The sequence below is a fragment of the Paramormyrops kingsleyae genome, chromosome 3 (genome assembly GCF_048594095.1).
Source record: "Paramormyrops kingsleyae isolate MSU_618 chromosome 3, PKINGS_0.4, whole genome shotgun sequence".
NCBI classification, from domain to species: Eukaryota; Metazoa; Chordata; class Actinopteri; order Osteoglossiformes; family Mormyridae; genus Paramormyrops; species Paramormyrops kingsleyae.
In genome coordinates, this window is record NC_132799.1 from 1,817,800 (window position 1) to 1,823,640 (window position 5,841).

Consider the following 5,841-nt stretch of genomic DNA (forward strand, 5'->3'; position numbering starts at 1 on the left):
CTTCCACTCCAAATGACATTTAAATCATCCAAGTAAATGTCTGTGTTTATGCCAACCGAACGGCAACTGCTAGCGCAAAGGATCACGGCTTCCAGACTCCGCAAAGCTGCGGAAGATCGGCGCCGCGTGTGGGGGCGTGAAAGTGCCGGCGATCGGCAGACGCCTGGTAATAATGGCCATGATATGAGTCACCGCCAAGAGAATGGCGCTTAAAAGCTGTTAATCAGTAGCTGAAGCTAGGCGGCTCATCTGCTCCCTCTTCCTGTGCCCTCCTCTTCCTCCTACTGCTGGGGTAAGCGGCAGGTAACCCATGCCTCGAAGATCGCTCCTCAGCCACAGCTGGCTCCTGCTGAATGCTCAGTACCACTGGTAACCATAACCCAATATAATATACAGATCTTGAAAGAAAATGATGTTTAAAATATCTTCATGTTGGTGTAAAACCAAGATATTATGTCTGTCAAAGTGTGTCAGCTGAGGCATTTCAAAGCCTCCCCTAAAGGCAGTTTGAAGCAACTGTCCAACACAGCCGTGTATTCTGATGAGTCCCCCACCTTGTCTGACTAATCAATATCTCATTGAGCTATTTAACTAATTAAGTTGATTAATTAAGTGAGCTGGTGATGAAATGTAACAAACAAATGCAATGGCCAGCTTTTCTATTACTTTACCACACAACTGGCTTTTGGCACTGAACTCACATCCATTTGATGCAATTAGCAAAACAAGTGTTGAGACGTTTGGCCTGTTTCAAACCATCTCTCTGTTTTCAAAATATGATTCAAATAAGCGAATCTGTAGGTAGCAATGCGATAAACCATCACTGGGGACATCGCTGACTCCAAGTGCTCTGGGTCCAGACGCAGCTGTCTGGCTCAGAGGTGGGGGAGGTGGCAGCTGATTCATGGGGGGGGGGGGGGGCAACTGGTTTCAGATGTCTCATTACTGGTCCCACTGTTCCGGTCAGCTCCGCCCCTCAACTCAGAACAGAGAAATGATAAGACCGAAATTTCACAAGATGCTGTATGTGTGCGTGTGTGTGTGCGTGCGTGTGTGTGTGTGTGTGTGTGCATCTTTTTTATTATGAATTAGATTTTACTAACATCCAACACTTGCTACAGAAACACAAGTTCAGGAACAGTTTTTTCCCAGAATTTAACCCGAAGAAGGACACATCTCACATAAATAGTACTACAGCATTTCGACAGAAATCGCTATACACTCACCTAAAGGATTATTAGGAACACCATACTAATACGGTGTTTGACCCCCTTTCGCCTTCAGAACTGCCTCAATTCTACGTGGCATTGATTCAACAAGGTGCTGAAAGCATTCTTTAGAAATGTTGGCCCATATTGATAGGATAGCATCTTGCAGTTGATGGAGATTTGTGGGATGCACATCCAGGGCACGAAGCTCCCGTTCCACCACATCCCAAAGATGCTCTATTGGGTTGAGATCTGGTGACTGTGGGGGCCATTTTAGTACAGTGAACTCATTGTCATGTTCAAGAAACCAATTTGAAATGATTCGAGCTTTGTGACATGGTGCATTATCCTGCTGGAAGTAGCCATCAGAGGATGGGTACATGGTGGTCACAAAGGGATGGACATGGTCAGAAACAATGCTCAGGTAGGCCGTGGCATTTAAATGATGCCCAGTTGGCACTAAGGGGCCTAAAGTGTGCCAAGAAAACATCCCCCACACCATTACACCACCACCACCAGCCTGCACAGTGGTAACAAGGCATGATGGATCCATGTTCTCATTCTGTTTACGCCAAATTCTGACTCTACCATTTGAATGTCTCAACAGAAATCGAGACTCATCAGACCAGGCAACATTTTTCCAGTCTTCAACTGTCCAATTTTGGTGAGCTCGTGCAAATTGTAGCCTCTTTTTCCTATTTGTAGTGGAGATGAGTGGTACCCGGTGGGGTCTTCTGCTTTTGTAGCCCATCCGCCTCAAGGTTGTGCGTGTTGTGGCTGCACAAATGCTTTGCTGCATACCTCGGTTGTAACGAGTGGTTATTTCAGTAAAAGTTGCTCTTCTATCAGCTTGAATCAGTCGGCCCATTCTCCTCTGACCTCTAGCATCAACAAGGCATTTTCGCCCACAGGACTGCCGCATACTGGATGTTTCTCCCTTTGCACACCATTCTTTGTAAACCCTAGAAATGGTTGTGCATGAAAATCCCAGTAACTGAGCAGATTGTGAAATACTCAGACCGGCCCGTCTGGCACCAACAACCATGCCATGCTCAAAATTGCTTAAATCACCTTTCTTTCCCATTCTGACATTCAGTTTGGAGTTCAGGAGATTGTCTTGACCAGGACCACACTCCTAAATGCATTGAAGCAACTGCCATGTCACTGGTTGATTAGATAATTGCATTAATGAGAAATTGAACAGGTGTTCCTAATAATCCTTTAGGTGAGTGTACATTGTGCAATATGCATATATGTATGATAACTTGCAACAAATTGTATTTTATTTACTTCATATTTGTATTGCATCAGCTTTGAAATTCACTAAGGTGATATTGTGTGTAGAGCTGTCACGATTACTCGACTAAACTCGATTACTAAAAAGGCATTGATTATTATTTTCCTTTAGATTACTCAGCAATAGGGCAGCAGGGAGTCGACACGAATGAAGGTTGAAACCATCAGGTGCGCTTCACAGTAAAAGTGAATGGAAATGCAGTCGCCTGTCAGTATTGCAAAGCAGAGCTTAAATATCACCACAGCAATGCTGCAAAGCACATGCATCTTAAAGAAGACCTGACAGACTAACCCAACAATGAGAGGTTAGCAATAGGTACAGTATGACATTTAGCCTCTAGAAATAGCCTAGCATGTATTTCACATTACGTTGACTTTTAAACAGTTTTCTTAATTTACTTTAAAAGATTCGTCTATGTCAAAATATTAATAATCGCTGCTAAAATTAAAGTTAGCCTTATCATTCAGCGGCATCACAGTAGCTACATTATTTGCCATATTTTGCAAACATATTGTTTGTTTTGATTAACGAGTAACAATATCTGTTGTCTTGTGACTTTTTAAGAACTTAAAATGAACTCTAGAGCTAAATCGAACTTATCTACCAACAAAGTCTGTCGGATAAGTTGGTGGTGAGTGCGCCAACAGACACAAAGCAGTGCCGACAATCACATGCCTTTACTCAATATCGTCTCTAAGAAATACAAAATATTTCCACAAAGCAGATGACGAGTGTCTTTTCGTGCTCAGTTCTTATTAGCTTTTCTCCTCTTCCCTCGTTTTGTTTAATTTCTGAACGCACCGCATTTCTGAGTGAATCAAACACCTAGGACGTGAATATGACTGAGAGCGAATGCAAAGCTCAGGCAAAAGTGATTTTTAACATGTACAGTACTAGATCATTTTTTAAATGAACCGTCGCCAGAACTGCAAAGCTTGCTGAATTTTCTTTCCTTTGACTGACCAAAAATGCTTTACTACAACATAATGATGGTTTGAACCAAGGACATAACTTTGGGTTGAGCATTAGGAAGGTTGAGGGTTAGGGTTCCACCCATTTAAAGGGCTCCAGTAGCTTGTATTGGCTAGAATTATTCATGGGGGGGTTACAACCCCCCACCCCATAATTTGTGCCTTTGGTTTGAACCCAGCAAACTGGTGCAGACCTTGCAATGTGACAATTGCATGTGCGTGAAATGCCATGTCGGCATTAACATCGCACGTCCTACAAGCCTGTTAGTATGAAGCAGTGATCTGGACAAAAACTACGCGAATATTGTGAGAGAGAACAACGAATATACGCGTTGCGCGAGAGAGAACAACGTGTACCGTGTTAGCTAACGAATCGTTATCACTCGCGCACCGCGTACATTCGTTTCCTTCCGCAGTTTCCGCGAGATTTTTTGTCCGCCTTGTGGCTTCACGTGTACGGAGTTCGCAAGTCGCCTTGTGGCTTTCTGGCGGCCTCCGGTTGCCTTCGGCTGTCAAGAAGCGTGTAACCTGAATACCTTAAACTGCGTATGGACGTCTCACCCTACAATGACCATTTCGTTCCTGCCTTGCGGCAAATTCAATGTATCTATTATATTATATTATATTATATTATATTATATTATATTATATTATATTATATTATATTGTATTATATTTATTGTATTTTTATATAGTAAACGATTAATTTATTAATCGTCATATTAATCGGCAAGTTACTCATTTATTGATATGATCGATACGGACAGCCCTAATTGTGTGTAACACAATGACAATACAATCTATTCTTTTTATTGATGATTATTAAGCTATCCCTGCATAGCCACCCAATAAGTAATTTGCATATATCAGGGTGCTGTTTAACTTTAACTGTCAGTGTCTGGTGACAGTAGTTAGCTCGATATCTGTCACACATCTAAAACTAAACGTGGTGCCAGCTTTTCACGGACGAAATATCCATAATTCATACGTGAAGAAGAACGTGGTCAATGCAAGCTTATCAATACTGCGAATGGATTCTTCGGGGTGGGGGTGTCAGGGTTCTGACGTGTATGAGGAGCGTGACCCTGGGGGGTAACAGGCGTGAGCGTTTTAATGAGGGGCGGCGCTGCGGGAATCGATAAAATAGCTGATCCGATATAAACCTAAAGAAAAAAGATCCCAAAACAAAAGCGGCTAATTATCTATAACCGTATCGACAGCTTTTTTATGCTTTTCGTGCAGAAATTTCCCGTTGAATTTACCACTGACCATCTGTTGTATTAGTAATTGATTAAACAGGGAAGTCGCCATCGTGTTCTGTCGGTTTCGGGATGGTCCTAACAGCGGCACCCCCAATTTCCAGGATGTTATCTTCCTCAATTCGGTATGTAATTATTCAGAATAAAATGTAGTTAGCCAAGAAAAAGAGAACCTAATTACAATGATCTGTTATATCAGTTTTTAGCATATTTAGAATAATCGAAATCATTTACAATAGAATACCCGAGAAATTCCTGATTCTTAGAGCACAGGGCTGGACCAAATTTAAATTAATACCCTCCTGCCAAACAGTCTGTGCCTTCATTCAGACGCCTAACGTAAGACAGGCCGGCGCTGCGTATGCAAAGATAATGAGAAATGCGGGGCTGTGCAAAGCTGGTGGAGCGGGACCGCATTCCACGCGTGTCTTAATTCCACCTCTCTGGTGTTGCTTCCTGTCAGACGATTCTCACAGGAGGACATTAGTTACTGTGGCATTTTTAATATCACGAAATCCCACATGATACCAGCCGGTGTCACAACGGATAGAGATGTGAGGATGTTTTAAGATATAAAGCGTTTTTTTATTATTATTATTTATGACAAATTAAGAATTTGAAGGAAGCATCTGACAAACAAACAGATAAATGTGTTATTGGGCATTTAGGTGCACAGTAGCAACATTTCAGGAAAAAAAAAACACTTTTTTCAAGAACTTTTGGTGTTTCATACCGCAGGGAATATTTAAAAAATTACCCGTCTGCAGATGCCATAAGCGATTTATGGTTTGTCCTCTAAGACAGAGGAGGCCGCATTGCTATGCAAACCCCTGGATGAGATTAAACTCACAAATGACAACTGTACTGTATTATTCGTTTTTCCAGAAAGTGGATCTTTCTTCCACTGGAGACACCGAAGAAGATGCCTACACCTAGGTATTTACATCAATTTAATGTAGCCTATTACTATAATATGTATTATTTTAACAATGCTTTACCGACAAGCACCAGTCCAGCACTGCAGATGATCATTATCAATCATCTCCGAGAAGTTTGGTCCCTCCTGCGATGCTGTATTAATTCACCTCTGGCTAAGCTGTAATCCC